Consider the following 19157-nt stretch of genomic DNA (forward strand, 5'->3'; position numbering starts at 1 on the left):
ACCGCGCTGAACAATCTCAGATGTAGAGGAATCACCAAGCTGGTGTGATTCCTAAGGTGTGGTCTTCACAGCAGCAGCATCTGCTTTCCTGGGACATGTTAGAAATTCAAATTCCCAGGTACGACCAAACCTGCTGAATCAGCAGGTGGGGCTCCACAATCTGTGTTTTAACCAGCCCTCCAGGTGACACTGATGCATTGAGGGGAGATGGGGTGATGGGCTGGGATCCCTGAAGCCAGCTTCATCCCCCTCTCCTGACTGCCACACATGTCCTGTGTCATAATCACCGACTCCACATTTCTTGTTTAGACCTCCCTTCACTACCCCCATTTTAGAAAAAGATACTACCCTGGCCAGGTGGCTCAGTTGGTTGGAGCATCATCCTCTATACCAAAAGGTTGTGGGTTCAATTCTCCATCAGGGCACATACCTAGGTTGTGGGTTTGATCCTCAGTAGGGGCACATATAGGAGGCAACTGATTGATGTTTCTCTCACATCAGTCTCTCTCTTTCCTTCTCTCTTTCTCTCCCTTCCTCTTTCTAAACATATTGTTGGGTGACGATTTTTTTTTTAATATACTAATTGAGTCGAACGTGTCATCATTTCTAAAATAAATGTAAAAATTACTCTCGAGAAACACAACATTTCTGTGGAATAATTGAGTTTGCACACAAAAGTGTAGAGTAAAGAACCTACAAAATGATGTCTCTACAAGCAAGCCACAATAGTGCTGAGTACTGAAATTCTGAGGACGCACCAAGGAGAAGCGTGAACTAAGCCACATGAGCTACATTTGGTAAGTTCACAAAAGTGCTTTGTGAGCTGCACCTCACGGCGGGAGTGCTCAGTGGGGTTAACATCTTCCTGGGAGATGCCAGCTTCAAGCCACGTTTGGAAGGAAGTGAAGTCTATAGATTTGGCAAAGGGGATTGGAGAAGAAACAAAATCTATAGCTGAAAAAACAAAACGAAACAAAAAAATGGCAGGGGCATGGGGATGAAAAACAGATTTGCTTAGCTCCTATAGGAATACAGGAAACTGAGGCAAACAGGTAAAGAAGGGGCCAGAGAGAAAGGGCACCGTGGAAAAGGGGGTGGGGAGGCTTAACTTATGACTTAGGGCATCACTCAGCCTGAATCTCACCTGGATTCTGGATGCTGAGAAACTGGAGGTCCTGATTCAAGTTAGAAGTGGAAAACCGTACAATTAAACAAATGACATTAAAAACTGAATTAAATGGTTACTTAAAAAATTCCAAGTGAAGCCCTGGCCTGTTTTTCTCAGTGGTTAGAGTGTCGGCCTGGGGACCAGCACTTACCTGGGTTGCAGGTTCAATCCCTGCCTCAGTTGAGGTCGTGTGGGAGGCAACCAATCAATGTATCTCTCTCACATCGATGTCGCTTTCTCTCTCTCCCTCCTTCCCTTCTCTCTAAAAAGTTAATGGGAAAAAAATATTCTTGGGTGAGGATTGACAAAAAAAGAAGAAGAAGAAGAAGAAATAAATAAAAACAAAAATTCCAAATTAAGAAACCTATTGGAGACTGTGAGGGACTTCCATAGCAATTATCTTTTTTAAAGAATTGAAAAGAAGAAGAGCGGAAGAAGCTGTTTCTGCTGTTGGAGCACCGACCAACACCTGGGCACCTGCGTCATTCCGAATGGAGACACTGAGCACCGCTGTGGGAATCTACTGCCCCATGATTTAGGCAGGGCTGAACTTCACAAACTGTTTTTTTTTTGTTGTTGTTTCTTTTTAAGAAACATAGTCATCTGTCTCAGTAATTGTGGCTGAAGACCTGCAGCTGAGACCCAGCAGCAGCCACAAGAGCCAGGACAGGACAAGGCTGAGCAGGTTACAGGAAGAGGGCTCTGGTTTAAGCTGAGAAAGCAGATAAAGGGAAATCAGACTGTATTAGGTAAAGCTCATTCTTAACCTGTTGCTAAGAAGAAAGTTGCCGGCAGACTCTAGGGTCAACTAAAAACTGAACAGCACTGTCATTACTTTTTGGAACAGAAGAGCTCCTCAGGGTTATTGAAACAGCTTGTACGAACCAGAATTACTTAAGATCAATTTCCCCAGAATGGCCCATTAGGGAGTCTGTGGGGAGGTGGATGACATTCAAACAGAGCCTAGAAGAGTATGATTATTTATCAGGATCAGGGCCTATCAGTTTTGTTTTTTTTTAGCATCATTCAGACTAGAAATGGAAAAGAATGGAAGGCCCTTACAAAGCATGGATTTGTGGAACGGGAACGTAGTGTTGACATGTTCCTGTTGGCCCATGGTAGACTAGTGAGATGTGGGCTGTCCATCAAATATTCTTCATACGAGAGGTCAACACAAACTGGCCGGATCCAAGAGAAGAATTCACTGGCAGAGCTGAAGTATAGCCCAGCTCTAGATCTGAGGAAATGATGACTATACCTAGACAGGAGAAAAAAAACAAAAACAAAACATCTTCTGGGAGGGACAGAAATTCTACCAGCCTAGAGACATGCCAACTTCAAGGCTAAAGTGAAGGAAATAAATTCAAGGCTCAGATCCTGCAAGTTGTATGAGTAGGTTAGATAAGGACTTCTTTAAAAAAATTTTTTTTAATCCTGTTAATACATATTTGTTTTGTTTCTCTTTTAGAGGTAAGTAACAGTCTCCTTTGAAAAGACTAACTTGTCTCTGATAAATTGAGAGCAAATGATTTTTGTCAATGCTTGAAAATACAGACAGGGCCAAAAAGTTAAGATCTATGCATTAGTGAGCAGAGAGTTTTTGAAGACTCTTGAATTATCCAGTGACATGATGAAATCAGTCTTCAAAGAGAAAGATCTAAGCAGCGGTGTGTGGGATGAATTAGAAGAGAAGATTGAAGACAGAAAGCCTAATGCTCCACGCTGTTAAAGTGATTTAAAGCCTAAGATAACAATTGCTAGGACTAGATGGTAATAACAGAAACAGACAAATGTGAGAAAGGATGGTGCAGAGCTGGGTGTGGGCAGAAAGCAGAGGAGAGGTGGCCCCATGTCTCCGAGCGGGGGTGGGGACTAGAAGAATATTGGCGCCCTTGACAGCCATGAGGAAAGTGGGCTGAAGTGACTGAGGGGGGCAGATAATAAATCATCTCAGTGTTAGATTTTAGGATAAGTAGAACAGCCATATTTTGGCGGCAACTAGAGATATGGTAACAAAGAAAGAGTGAGAGGTCAAGTGAAATTTAGAAAAGAAGATACGCGGGTTGAAAATATGTGCATAGTGGTAGAGCAGCAATTTTTAACCAGTGCCAAGAGAATTTCAGAAACATGCAACACCTGATTCTTTAGTCAGGGGCACTGACCTCTTTTCCCTTAGTTTGTCAAGTTAAAAAATGACAACAGCCAACACAATAGCCGTCTGGTGTGAATGAATCAAAAGTATAGCTATTTTTTTGTTAGATCGGCAAAAATTATAGTTTTCGGTGTGCCACAGAATTTCAGTAGTTTATGTGTGCCATGAGATGGAGATTGAAAACTGATGTGTAAGAGAAAAGAGCCAAAGGCAAAATAACAACAATAGTAACTACAACCTCTACTCCGTATTGAATGGTTACTATGTGCTGGGTATTGTAACAGCATGTTTTATCCCCAGACATGATGAAATAGATTTGATTGTTGCTACTAAAGATGGAAAATTGAAGTTCCAAGTGGTTGAGAGACTTGCCTAAGGACCAAGACTAGATTTCTGTCTGTTGTCCCCCAGACCAGTCTCTTTCCACAGCCTGTTTCCTGTCAGGTGTGCAGGTTCAGTCTCCTTGTCACAAGAAGCTTGGGATGAAAATACGGATATTGTGAAAACAGCATTGGGGTAACTTTACAGAGCGGATAAGGGAAGTCAGGGTGTAAACAGACTGGGCCCAGATCTGGTGTAGAAAGAGGCCAAGAAATTTGTAATGTCCTGATACAATGATGAAAAGTTAGTCAAGGAAGCATTTCCCCCCTTGTCTAAAACCTCATAGGTCACAAGCACAGAACTTCGAAACCTAATTTGGTTTTCAAATGCTGTGTTACCTTCCCCACCGATGCAAAGGGCAAGCAGAGATCCAGAAGAGCTTTAGCGAGAAGCAGAAATTCTAGTAGGCGGTTGAACAGAGAGAACAGATATGTTTCACAGCTTCATTAATAAATTCCCCGCCTGACCGGTGTGGCTCAGTGGATTGAGCGTTGTCTCATGGACTGAGAGGTCCTGGTTCAATTCCTAGTCAGGGCTCAATCCCCAGTGTGTGTGTGGGGGGGGTGCCGGAGGAAGCCAATCCATGTTTCTCACATTGATGTTTCTATCTCTCTCTCCCTTCCTATCTGTCTAAAAAAAAATCAGTAAAAACGTATTTAAAAAAAATAAAAAATAAATTCCCAGAACACAAAATTCACATCCAGCTATAAGCCCTCCACGTCCTTCTCTCCTCCCTTTGGCCCCATACATTACAAAACCATATGTAAGCAACTTTTATTCTATTTTCCTAGAGTTGACTACAATAAGTATATAAATTTTAAAGTCAAATGATGAGATCCTAAAAGCGGTCCCACTTAACAAGCATTTACTAATCAGTTAATATGTGCTGATCTCATAGAAACCAGGATATGGTAAGGAGGCAGACAGTTCCTGCCTTCCAGAAACTCACCATAAATCATACCTTAGGCGATAGAAGTATAAACTAAGTGTTCCGGGCATAAAAACAGAATTAAAATGTTGGCCTGAAATGGCCAGACAGAATCCCATCAGGAGCTATTTGTTGTGGGCCTTGAAAGGTAAGTAAAATTGTCTGAGGAGTTCAAGGTCAAATAGGAAAGATGGGGTATTTTAATTGGGGCAGAAATGGAGACTGGAACACGGACCAGTCTAGAACTGGCCCCAAAGGAAGTAGACCGCAGCAGAATGGACAAGGTATAAAGAGCCCAGGGGTGTATACCCAACGCAGTGGCAGCAGTGGGGGATCAGCAGCAGGAGCGCAGGTCGCAGGCAGCGGGCCAGCAAAGCCATGGTTCCAGTGCGCTCTCTCTGCCCGAGAGACACTTTGCAAAGGCTCAGCCGGGGGCTCGAGACAGAGTACAGTCCCTGCCAGAGTACAGAAGCAGAGGTACATGGAGACCAGTCTTGGCCATCCTTTTATTAGCAGATGCCTAGAACACAGCCCAACATCAGATACCAGGTCTTTACAATAAGATTCATCTGAGACCCCATCCACCCAGCATGAGCTAGTACTCATTATTTTTACTATTTTCCCAAATTACTACTACCATGATTCACAACAGATGTGTTCAATATATACTTTCTGAACAACTACCTGAATATGTTGTTTATGCTACATTAGAGTTGTTTTGCTTCTGCTTCCTGTAGGACTACATACTCTCTTATCATCACCATGGTCATCATCTTACTAGCTACCAACTATGGTGGGTTTACCATGTGCCAGATGTAATGCTTAGAGCTAGGGATAGCTAATCCTCAGAATGCTCCTACAAGGAAAGCATTATTAGCCCCATTTTACAGATGGAGAAAGTCAACTTCAGAGTAATTTCAGATCTTGCCCAAGCTCACATAGAGCTAATAAGTGGCAAAATAGTAGGATAGCAAAACCATGTCTATCTGGTATCAAAATAGCTCACCTCAGTAATAAATTAGTCATTTTAATAAAAAATGTTAGTCAATGCCCAGCCAATGTGGCTCAGTGGATTGAGCATTATCCCATGGACTGAGAGGTCCCAGTTTGATTCCCAGTCAGGGCACATGCCTGGGTTGCTAGCTCGGTGCCCGATAGGGGGCATGCAGGAGGCAGCCAATTGATGTATCTCTGTCACATCAATGTTTCTTTCTCTCCTTTCCTCTCTCTCTAAAAATATCAATAAAAAAATGTTTTTTTAATTATTGGTCAATTAAATGGGAGCAAAAGTCACTCTATTTAGTTGTATTGTGAGACTGTAACAGTTGTGACTTTTTCTAAGTTTTTATTTTAAAATATATATACACACATATATAATTATACATATGTATAATTATATATATAATTTGATGAAATTTCACCAGCTGTGCTAAGATTGATTATTTACATTTTGGTTGGATATATTAGAGTTCCATGTATATAGCACAAAAACCACATTTTCTTTGTCTACTACAACCTTACAAATAAGAGGGAAGATATAAATTTCCAATCTACAGATTTGAATAATCTTCTGAAATCTACAAACAGCCTTCTGGCACCACAATTCAAGTGTTCTATCTACTTCTTTACCTTCCACATGTTAAAAATTCTATTTAGTTAATACATGCAACCAACTCCATCACCAAGAACTTTTAGACTGAATTAAAGACATTTTTTATTCCACTATATTCAAGTTACCTTTTTCAAAGAGATGCTATCTCGATTCTTCCCACTATCTCCCAAGAACATTCATCTCCCCTGAACTCAACTCAGAGTGCTTTAGAAGTTAGAGATCTGGTGGAACCTGAGTAGCCCTACTTATTCTCATCACTCAAAGCTGCAAAATGGAGCAAGGAAGTTACATCTGACTGGCAAAGAACCTTGCAATGTTCCATTTTTAAAGTGTTCCTGTCTGACAGAGCATAGGAATTGTTATTCTACACCCCCAATCGCTAAACCTGCCCCTTCTCACGGAGGTGCCAGCTGCTGCCTGTTCACTAGCAACTGCTCTGTCACTTTTACTCTGCATCCTAATTAAGAAGAAATAGAGAGACTCGAAGAAGTGCAAGTACCAGAAGGATTGTGCTGTCATACTGTCCTCCAGATGTTCCAACGAGGCCTTTGAATTTGGACAGCGGAAGCGAGCAGACAGGACGCGGGCACCATGAAACCTTTTCGTGACTACTTGTTGAAGAAAGATAATTAACAACCCAACAGCCGCTAGTGGGACCTTTAGCTGGAGAACTTGTTATGAAGAGCATTTACCAACTCTCAGAGGAATTCATACCGATAAACACCTTGGTTACGCTCCTCATTTTTGTTTTAAAATGCACAATTCATCCTTCCTAGATAAGTCTTCTAAGAAAGGTCACTAAGATGAGAAAGATTTGCCACCAGTTTTATTTTTTCAATCATTCTGTGAGCTTATAAAAGCCTCTAGTAGAAATGTTTTAAAAACTTGTCAAATGTTTGACTGGAAGCCCTAGGTATTGGATTAGAGGGGAACTGCAAACATATGGTTTTGCCCACTGGAACCAAATACCAGGAACATCCCTGCTAGACATATCACTAACCTTTTCAGAAAGATCTTGCACTTAGTACTGTGACATAGCCCCAATACCCCCACACCCTTCTCCAGAGCAAGTACAAGTTCTGGCTTTGGATACATGTGACTTATAGGGGGTAAACATTCTCTGGTCAGTAATTCTTAAATTATCATTTGGCAGTGAGGCTTGTCTTTGAGGTAGCCAGACTTTACTAGAGCTATGGAGTATACTGTTGTTCTGCTTGCTCTAAAATGTAGGGGTATTGGAAGGTAAGTTTCTTGTAAGAAAGGTGATCTTGAGCAAATTTCAATCATTGCTGATCTCATCCCCTGAAGAGAGAAAAGTCTAATTAATAAAATAACTTTTTAAATAGAAACTCTGATAAGTCTGTCCAGTTTCATTATTCTAATAACCTCTTTTTCCAACCCGAAAGAAAAATGAACAATTTTTTACTAATTTTCATAAATACTGTACTATGCAATCAGGAAATAATTAATTTAGATCTCTTCATCAGTAATGGGGACAAAGTTCCTTAATGAACAGCTTCCCTTTAATTCAATGATGAGACAACTATTACTGAAATATTTACTGATATAAAATTACATCATGGAAGGAAAAAAGAAGCAATTTTTTAAAAACAGGTCAAATCTTGAATAATGTGCAGCTGATTGCTTGTTCTTTTCGGCACTGAAGTAACGAAATGCTAAAGAGTACTGGAACTTTAAAAATACATATATGCTTTTTGTTAAAAACAATAGTCACATTTCTATGCATCTTTTCTGTTATAACACTATAGTAAATGATATAGAAAAGACATCTCCCTCAAGAAAATAAGCATCTAATTCAGATTTTCTTATGGTAGCTCTATTGCTGACATTTTGGGCTGAGTAATTTGTTCTGGGAGGGCTGTTCTGTGCATTGTAGGATGTTTGAGAACATCTCAGACCTCTACCCAACCAGTAGCCCCACCCCTTACCCCAGTTATCACAACCAAAAACATTTCAGACATTACCAAATGTCCTCTGGAAAGCAAAAGCATCTCCGTTGAGAACTGACTAATTGAAGTATCTAAAGCTCAAAAATCTTCAGGCACATAGTTTTCATAAGAGGGATACAATGATAGATCAGAGAATAGCTCAGCATCAAGAGAGATATCTAAGTAGCTAGATCACTGGGTGATCTCATGGTTAGGAACTTCAACTGCAGATCAGTGGCTTAGGTTTAAATCCTGGCTCTGCCTTTTACTAATGTGGGAAAGTTATCTGTCTCCTCTAGGCTTTAGCCTCCTTTTCTACAAACTATGGAAAATAACAGAATTTAGACATAGGGTTGTTTTGAATATGAGACAAATAAAGCATAGCAGACCTGGAATGATTCATACCAACCATTGTATCATAGGTAGCATTCAAATTTTTGTTGAATTGGACAGACCACACAGATGAACACTTATCCATATAGACCTTAATAAGTGCAAAATAAACTTGAATGAGTATTTTCATGCTAATGGAAAATGTTTTTTTCTGTGTTGGTAGAATGCTATTCACATTTTAAATACTGCTTTATAACAAATATGATATATTTAATCTCATGAGTTTTTCTTTTAGAATAAAAGGGCATACACTGAACGAGGAATAATTACTCCAAAGAGATAAAAACTGAGACATATTCTAGACAAATTATTGAAGTTCCAAACAAACAAAAAACCACCCCAAATTCGGCAGACAGCCAGACAAAAATATCAAGTATTATCTGAAGAGGAAAAAGAATAAGGCTGATCTCAGATTTCTCCACACATTCCAATGCCAAAAAACAGGAAATCAATACCTATAAAATTTTCAAAGAAAGAATTGTGACCTGGGAAATTTACATTCAGTCAAGCTATTCTTAGAGTTTTATAAAAGTTTTAGTCAAATCACTTAAAATATGCAAAAATTTAGAGACTGTTTCCATGATCCCTTCTTGAGAAAACTGCTGGGTGACAAGTTTCATTCAACCAAAATAGAGCTGGGGTAAGTATAGCAAGAGAAATGACGGGGAACATTGAATGTGTTTCCTTGTAAACCAAAGAAAGAATATTTCAACACGATACAACTAATAAAAATTGGGAGAGAAGTGAAAGAAGGTGATCAGTGAAGTAAGTTTTCTAATTGGCTCAGTGGATTGAGCATCATCCCATGGACTGAGAGGTCCTGGTTCTGAGAGGTCTCCTATATCTGGTCAGGGCACATGTGCAAGTTGTGGGCCAAATCCCCAGCGGGGAGCATTCAGGAGGTGACCAAACGATGTTCTTTCTCATTGATGTTTCTACCTCTCTCTCCCTCTCCCTTCTTCTCTCTCTAAAATCAATAAAGAAAAAGAATTTTTTTTTTTAAGAAAGGAAGAAGGAGGTTGGAAAAATAAGAAGGGAGAAAAAAGTAGTGAAGAACAGTGTGTGTAAAGTCGGGGTTGGGGAATAGACACACATATTTGTTTATGGACATGTATGCACACACTATTATGGAAGAATACATAAGAAATTGGTTCTAGTTTCTCAGCTGGTGCACAATGGTGGAAAAGAGACTTGCTTTTTACTATATAAACAAAAGATGTTCTTCGAATTTTTTTTTTTTTAATCTATTTTTAAGCCTATAGGTTGGATTTGGCCTGTGGTTTGCTAGTTTAAGACCTCTTCAATGATCATAAAACAAAACTGATAATTTTTATCATGAAATTATGTTCTGTCTATATTGATATGTTTCAGTGCATATGATATCTGCATTATGCAATCAACTTTATCCCACCATGATGTATTGTGATGTTAGCACTGTAACTCCTATTGTCCCAAATTCCAAGACTATTATAAAAATAAAGTATTTGGCTATGTCAGAAATGGGATTATTTCATTGCAAATCATGCAGGGTTTTGCTTGCCAATCCTTACATCAGTGGCATGATATCTCTATAGTGTAGGTGAATTCATTCCGACTAAAAAAAAAATTAACCTGTTCTGTTAGAAATTCAAGGAAGAGAAACAGAAAAGATCATAAGGGTTTATTTTGAGAGAAATATATGTTACATTTGCTCATATTGGGGGAAGTTTAAAAGCATAAAACTTGATAAATAGTAAGTAATCATATAAAAAGAGAAAGAGAAACTAACCACATCTGACAGCATAGTCCCAGAAGAAAATGTTTCTTTATTATCTGAAGGGTTAAGAAACAATCACCCATGCTGATTTCCAAATCGCTCTATAGATTCAGATCTCCTTTGTCAGTCCCTGAATGATCCAAATTTCTCAGATTTGAAGACTTCTTGATCTTCCCATAATGTTGGTATTTCCAACCCATACTATTTCTCATATGCAGCGCACTCCCAATTAGTTTGGTTTTGACCAAACTAATACCTCCTGTTTCAAGTAATACTTAGTGCCACATCGAAAGAACCTAGTACAAATGGTATCTACGCAATGATCTCATTTTAAAGTTTTTCTTTCCAAAAGGCAACTTCAACTCTTCACCATATAAACTGAAATTATGTCTTTATTAGACTGTTTATCTATATATTCTGGGCTATTATTCCATACGAAAGGTTTTTGGTGAAACAAGAAGCGTTTCTTGAACCTTGCCCTTCATTAGTGTAAGCTCCTTGGGGACTGATGGTCTGACCTCATAGCAGGTAATAGAATGGATCTAGAAACCAGTGCTAAAATTAAACATTCCTTTCAAATGTTTCAGGCAATTCTAAGCTGTGAAATGCCTGCCAACCCCCTGTGAAAATCAATAGAACAACCACTGGGCATATAATGCAGAACTGCCCACTGGAAAGTCCAGTTAATGAAACTCCACAATGGGCAGTAGGCCTGCAATCTAAGCACATTCTTACAGAAGAATAGATTCCCTTTATCTGTACCCCTGACTCCAGTGGACGGTCCAGTGAGCAATTAGACCAACAAAAACTAACACCCACCAGCCTCAAACTGATTAGATGGCTTCACATGAATAAGATCAGATTATGATAGCAGTCTTGTCTTTAGGAATCAATAATGTCCTCAATAATTAATAATTAATTAATAGTAAATCAATAATTAATAATGTCTTCAGAGGACTGATGTTAAACACAAGCATTCTAGGGTTATCTTGAGCAATAAGGCTTTTTCTTTAAAAAATTCAACTCAATTCAGCAAACATTTAAATTGGCTTTTGTAGAAAAAGCACTTTGTCTTTTACTGACCGGCACATTTATCCATGTCTTTTGGTTTGCTTCGTTAAATTTAATGCATGTGAATCATACATTATCTGTAAGAAGAAAGACATGTTCAAGTGTTACTGGCTCTTTCTAATAAATCCTTCAATACAGTAGGATATGCTATATCTACTTTACAATTCTATATACTAGGTTAGAATCTCTCTTTCAACAGCAAGTTATTTATCTTACTAACAATCTATCAAAATAAATATCTCCTAAGGTACAGTATTATTAAATATTTCTCCCAGCTGAAATTCTCCAACCCCCTTAGGCAGAATTAATAGCTCTTTGCTCGTATATATATCATGACGCTTCTCACATTTTTAATGGGTGCTGTTGTTGATGGATCTTTTATTACTACCAGATTGGGATCCCCCTGAAGGTGGAGAATAGGTTTTATTCATCTCTCAGTAAGTCTCAATGATGTTTAAGAGCCTCCCACATTATAGATGAATAAATAGTGAAAACGTGTAGCCAGAGGTTTGTAGTCCTCTTTCCTGCCCAGTTCTCACAGCAATACTGGGATGGGGCTGGCAGGGCAGAGGGGTAGAGCGTTAAAGCATTTAAGACTGTCTCCTGAGTTTCTCTCAAATCCATGGCCCTGGTTCTCCCTTTCCCTTCAATTCTATTGCTATTTGACTCCCAGATTCACAACATACCTTTTTTTCTGAAAGTGACAGCTGCTGCACACAATATCAATTTGGACCCGTGACAGTTTAGTACAGGAACAGGCAGACAGGCAGCCTGTGGTACTAGAATGACCAGGTGGCACCTGAGGTTCCTGTTGGTGACACACTCTTACACTGCCCACCGCACAGCCCTCTTGCACTGCTCTCTGGCATGGCCGCTCCTCTCTCCCTTCCTCTGGATCTGCCCTGCTACTCTCTTCTCTTCCTCTGCTCCACTATTTCCATTTCCCGCAGGTGCTCAGGACAGACCATGGGCTAAAACTACGGCTGGGTAGAGATGGAAACTGCCCAACAAAGGGTCACCCCTCTTCTTTCACTTGCCCAGGACGAAAGCCATTCATTGCTTTTTAAGACTCTTACTTGCAACCTCACAATCCTAAAACAGGGCGAGAGACAGCCACCACCACGAGTGGGCTTGAAAGATAAGATCTGTCTGCAATCTCAAGAATTTTTTTCCCTCTTGGCAATAGACAGTACTCATTTACTTAAGCCTTAGTACTGAACTGGCAAAAAAAAAAAAGAAAAGAAATTTCTCTTTTTTCTTAACCCACTCCCCCATTTTGATTGGCTGGCAGTGGCTGTTCTGAAGCCCTGTGTTTAAAATGATCAAGAGTTGGCATCCTGGCCCAACAAAAAGAAAAGGTGCTTTAATGCATTAGTGATGTCTGGCTAAGCAATCAAGACTAGAGGGCAGCAACATGCATGCTAGGTATTTGCTCCATCTCTTACTCTCTCATCTGGTAAATTATAACAGCATCCTCCGTGTAATCACCAGAGCTTACAAAGTTTATTTGATTCATTCAACAGTTAACTAACCTTGAGTATGTGTTGATTAGAATTAAGTATGAACTGGCACTATGCTAGACACTGGACATATAAAGAAAACTAAACATAGTCCTTAATCCTGGGAACAAATGGAGTCTAGTCCCTAACAGTCACAATATTCCATTTGTGCTTTTCAGTAAAACCAACCAGTAGACAATGACCTTGCCATTTGAGAAAATGGTTTACGTAGTAGAGCCATTCTTTTAATTAGACCAAGAAATCTTAACCTTGGCTTTCTAAAAGCCTAGGTCAGTTACAAATATTTCAACAGGTCTCCCCAAAATTTCTGGTTTCATTTGACAGGGGCTTAGGGTCCATAATATAAGGTTAAATAATTAAACAGTGAGTGTTGGCCATTCCACAGAGTTTGAGACTCTGTAGATTACACTTACATGGTAGGTGATATTGGTGACAGTAGCTGAAATCAGGACAAGCCTAGAGAAAATAACAGAGTAAAGCAATACAGGTGTCCCGCACAGAGGTGAGTATATACCACGTGGGCACTGACTCGCTCTCCATAATAATCAGTTCAAGGTGAGGTGTGACAAAGGTAGAAACCATGACACTGACAATCCACGATGGGAGTAACAACTCATGCTCTGTGCTAAAAAGAGCTTTTTCCCTGTAAAAGGAACTGACTCAACCTGAGAACAGAAGTCAGGTAACGGGCCAAGGACCACATCAGAGTGGAATATGTCCAGTTTATGCCTCTGAGTTGCATCACCATCTGCCACCAGGGTCTGCTCCTCTCCCTACCGACCATCATGGTGGCTTCAAGTCCAGAATCCTGCCAAGCATTAGGCTGCTGCTGTTTTCTTTCTTTTTTTTATTTTTTTTTTAAATTTATTAATTTGTTTTTGTTACAGATGTTTCTCGTTTTTCCCCCATTGGCACCCTCCTCCCCTTCCCCACCACCCCATCCCCAGCTTTGTTGTCTATGTTCATTGGTCATGCATACATGCATGTTAGTTCTGTGGTTTATCTCTTCCCCCAACCCCCCTCTTCTGAGGCTTGTCAGTCTGTACCCCACCTCTATGTCTCTGGGTTAATTTTGTTCAGCAGTTTGTTTATTTTATTATATTCCACAAATAAGTGAGATCATGTGATATTTGTCTTTCTCTGCTTGGCTTGTTTTGCTTAGCATAATACTCTCCAGGTCCTTCCATGCCATCTCAAAGGATAAGAGATCTTTCTTTCTTACAGTTGCATAGTATTCCATTGTATATATGTACCACAGCATTTTTTTAAAATTTTTTATTAATTTATTTTTGTTATAGATGTTTCTCCTTTTTTGCGCCATTGACACCCTCCTCCCCATCCCCCCCGACCCAGTACCTGGCTTTGTTGGCCATGTCCATCGGTTATGCATACATGCTGTACCACAGCTTTTTAATCCACCCATCTACTGATGGACACTTGGATTGTTTCCAGGTCTTAGCTGTTATAAATAGTGCTGCTATGAACATGGGGGTACATATATTTTTTCTGATTGGTGTTTCAAGTTTCTTAGGGTATATTCCTAAAAGTGGGATCACTGGGTCAAATGGAAGTTCAATTTTTAATTTTTAAGGTAATACCATAGTGTTTTCCACAGTGGCTGCACCAGTCTGCATTCCCACCAGCAGTGCACTAGAGTCCCCTTTTCTCCACACCCTCACCAACACTTGTTTGATGATTTGTTGATGGCGGCCATTCTGACAGGTGTGAGGTGATACCTCATAGTTGTAGGCTGCTGCTGTTTTCTAGATTTCAAAGCCTTTTTTGTGACAGGACAGCCTCTGGCATTTGTTATGTCTGCAATATGAGGTTTTATAGGTTTACTTGCTTGGGATAAATTTGTATCTAGACTTCAAAAATGTCTCCTAGCTTTTAAGATTTAACTAGATATATGTTATATTTAAATATATAAATTTTAACTACATAAGCATCCCAATATGAAATTGGGAGATAGTGTATTTTCCCCCAAACCAGCCAAAATAAATCCAAGAATTGTTCTATTTTTAGCTGCTGCTCTCTACTCAAAGATGAGACAGGTATTCTCCCTCCACCCCCAACCTCGACCCCTTTGTTAAAATGAAACTGATCCACATGACGTGGGATTCATAGACCCCCTCACTCAAAATTTACCTCGGAAGCATTAAAATGCTCGTTCCTGGGTTCTATCCAGGAACATTAAGGACCCATGAATCTGCACTTTAACAAATTCACCAGGTGATTCATATAAGGATTAAAGTGTAAGAATTCCTTACCATTCTTGGGTAACTGCTCTGTGGGAAAGGACTTTTCCCATCTAGTCCTTAACAGCATTGAAAATGTACCCGCAGACTAGTTACATCTGTGCAGCAGCATCAGAGTAATTAGAGGTTTGGATCACAAGGAATTTTCCAAAGCTTGGCATGAGCTGCCCCCCCCCCCCCCAACTAACAGCCTGCTAGGCCCCAAATAACACTGTTCCCTGATGCTCAAGGCACATGAGGCCTCCGAGGTCTGTTGGGTAGTGATTCTAGGACTATTTACAGAGCGGGCATACATCTTCAACCCCCAGAGGGCCCCTGGCCACCAGGTCCCCGCCCTTCACAGGACATGTAGAAGCTGCTGGAGCTGGAGCCCAGGCCCCTGGTTGCCTGCCTTGCTATTTATTGACAGATATTCCTGGCTCCAGAAGGGCAGCTCCCAAAGAGAGTCACAGGGGATTTTTGCCTGCATTTCTGGCTGGCGCTGCTTTAGGCCAAGCACCCATAAATCCTCCTGTCCCCATCGATAAATTGCAGACACAACAAAACAGGAACCACACAGGTTCAAAGGTCAACAGGACCGCTGAGGGGAAACACACTGTATGCTGAATCCTCAGTTCCTTTTAAGAAAGAAGAGCTCAAGATAAATACAGAAAATCATTCTCTTGCTATTTTTGAATATCTAACCTTTAACTTTGTTTAACTTCAATAATTGCCTGAGTTGAGACTACTTTCAAAACCAGGTTCAAGTAAAATACTAAATTTCGTTATCTACTTGATTTTATTCAATATAGATTTCCTTTTCCAACATCTCAAAAGAGCAGCTATTTTGATTCACATCACACTTATTAATACACACACACACACACACACACACACACACACACACACAGAAACCCACGTTAATGCTAGTATAGAATGAAAGTACTTGAATTTGAGAATGCCAAAGTATTTGTAAGCTTCTTTGTACTTGTATCATGCTAATATATTCCTACCAAATGCATTCAGAACTTGATTTTCTACAGAGATCTTACTTTCTACAAGACTATACATGCATGAAATATCTACAGTCAATGAAAGAATAAAAGAGTTAGAGACAAAAATGACTGGAATTTAATCTACAACCTTCATTTTGCAATTAAAGAAACTGGATTCTGTAGGGTAAACCCAAACTTTCCTTCCAGCACTGAAATTGTGATTTGCCTAAAATGGCAGAGGCTTTGGCGCCCTGCCTTACCCCTTCACCAGTCTGGCTTCCTCAGCAAGCACCTGTGCTTCTCCCCGCCTGAGGGTGGTCCCCCCTCCCCCCAGGAGCCTGTGAGCTTCTGCATGGGTAGGAGAAAGGCAGAGTTTACACCTCCACACCAGCTCTCAGCCAATGACACAGGAAGTGAGCTTATTCACCAGCTTCTCGCCCTCAGGAGGACAGCTCCTGAGTGTGCTCTACACCATTTCCCAGAGGCAGGTAGGTCTGTGCTGGCTTCCCTGCTCCGCCTCTCCACATCCTGCAAATTGTCCCCACCTGCACTCAAATCCTTGTCTCAGCGTGTACTTCTGGGGGAACCCACCCTAACACCCAAGTTCCACAGCGATGGTAGAAAGGGAAAACCAAGCCTGTTTGGTTTGTATGTTTTACAGACAAACATTGGATTATGTCAGAGGAATCTAGAGGGAGAAGTAAACAGTTATTTCTCAGTGTAAGAGGTTCTCAACAGTGCCAAGTTCTCAGAATCTTTGTCTCAACTCACACTAGGGATTTACTTAGAAATTAATAAGGCCCGGCTGGTGTGGCTCAGTGGTTGGGGGTCGACGCATGCACCAAGAGGCTGCTGGTTCAATTCCTGGTTAGGGCACATGCCCAGGTTGTGGGCCAAATCCCCAGTGGGGGGGCATGCAGGAGGCAGCCAACTGATGTTCTCTCTCATGGATGTTTCTATCTCTCTCTCCCTCTCCTTTCCTCTCTCTCTAAAATCAGTAAAGAAAAAATATTTTTGAAAAAGAAATGAATAAGAACACATATCAATCAGATTCAAACTTATCTAAGGAGCATTTTTGAGGTAAAACTGAAAAAGCAACTATATGTCCTCGAAAGCTAAAAGCAGCATTTGGAACAATTGCCCTGTGAGAGCAAAGCATAACGATTCTGTAAGCATCTCCACAATCAATATCTGGTCTGAATAAGCCCACAGCATCTCCGTTTGGTTTGCTGTGTTCCGTTCTGCTTTAACCAAGACACCTGTACACCTACCATTCATCAAATATGTGTTGGAGTAACCCTATAAATACTTGCTTTATAACTTTGTTTTTAATCTTTTGTTCTTACTAAACCAGTATTTGATAATATTTTAGTCCCTATACCAATATACAATATTTATTACATAGTTTTGTTCACAAGTCGCAGCTTTTCAAAACAAAGGCGTCCCTCTCTTCCATTGTTACAGTGATGGATATGCAAACACATGAAAAGAGGACTGTAAATGTGAGCCTTGCTCCACTGAGTCTGAGGCCACTCAAAAAATTAATTTAGGATGAAAAATGTAGTAATATATTATACTGGTATAATTTTCTTCCCAGGGAAAGATATTACATATCTTAACAATAGTCGTTGCTGCAGCCACACCGACAGGAAAAAAATAAAATCTGTTTTCCAGGACAAAGTGAGACACAAAGATTGCAAGCGAGCCAGTGAGTTGCCTGAGACCACTCAGAGAGCCAAAGGTATGAGTGAAAACAGGCTGCAGGACCCTGAAACCAGATCACATTGTCAAGATAAAAATTTGGTCATTTAATCACACCGCCAGGCAGAGATGGATCTGCCCCACACACAACGAAGCTTTAACTTCAGGGCCTGACATATGCCTGCACCATTCCCAGAGCCCTGGGTGGCCCTTTCACGTGATCTCACAAGGCATATGATTTTGTAAAATCTGCAAACATGAAATTATTTTAAGTGTAATTTGTTAAGATCTTTCTCCTAAAGAGATTCTCCTCAAATTATATAACCTTCAGAATGTACAAGAGTTGAATCCTTTCTTCTGGGTCCACCTGGACATTACCGTGCTTTTCAGCTGAACTCTTACCCCACAACTCACAAACCTACCAAGACGTCTTCTCCTCCCAGAGACTTTGTACTACAACGTTAGCTCAGGCCTCTCCCCAAGGAACAACGTCACTAAACCATGAACTCCCAGAAAATATTTTATAATTACCCTCAATCTCTGTGAGAAACTTAAGAAGCTTTAGTGCATCAGTGAGCAGTTAACATCTGTGAATTCCTACTGAGATCTGAGGTTCAAATCAATTAGTGGTAACCAGGACTCTTTGCAACGGGGCTTTCGTAGAGATCAAGCATGTGCTGATGTTTTAAATTAAAAAGGCACTCTCCTGTAGAGACTGTCCACGCAGCATTCTCCTTTTGTGGCCCATGAAATTCTTACTACATTTTGCACTCCAAGAGTGATTGTGGGACTCACGGAAACACTGAATTCCGAAGAAAATATTTCTTTATGAGAAACCATAACTCCTTGAATCCCATTATTTTGTAGCCTTTTAATCACATAGCTCTTTATCTTTGGTTTTTATGAGCCCCTGAAGCTTATTCTTCATTCTCCACTCCCAAACCCCAGTAAAAATATTAGATAAAAAGAAATGAACCATAATGTAAGGGCAGGACACCCTTCTAGGCTGCAAGGTAGACCTGGAGAGGAGTTGGCAACTCACCCTTCTCTCCAGCTCTCGATATTGTTACTAACATTGCCAGGTTTGTCTGCACTGGTTTCATTAACAATAGTAATAGCTGTCCTGGCTGGTTTTGCTCAGTGGTTAGAGCGTCGGCCTGCGGTCCAGAGAGACTGGGTTTGGTTCCTGCTAAGGGCACGTACCTCGGTTGCAGTTTGTCCCTGGTCCTGATTGGGTCATGCGGGTGGCAGCTACTCGATGTGTCCCTTTCACGTCGATGTTTCTCTCTCTCTC

This window comes from Molossus molossus, unplaced genomic scaffold (genome assembly GCF_014108415.1).
Source record: "Molossus molossus isolate mMolMol1 unplaced genomic scaffold, mMolMol1.p scaffold_m16_p_8, whole genome shotgun sequence".
NCBI lineage: Eukaryota > Metazoa > Chordata > Mammalia > Chiroptera > Molossidae > Molossus > Molossus molossus.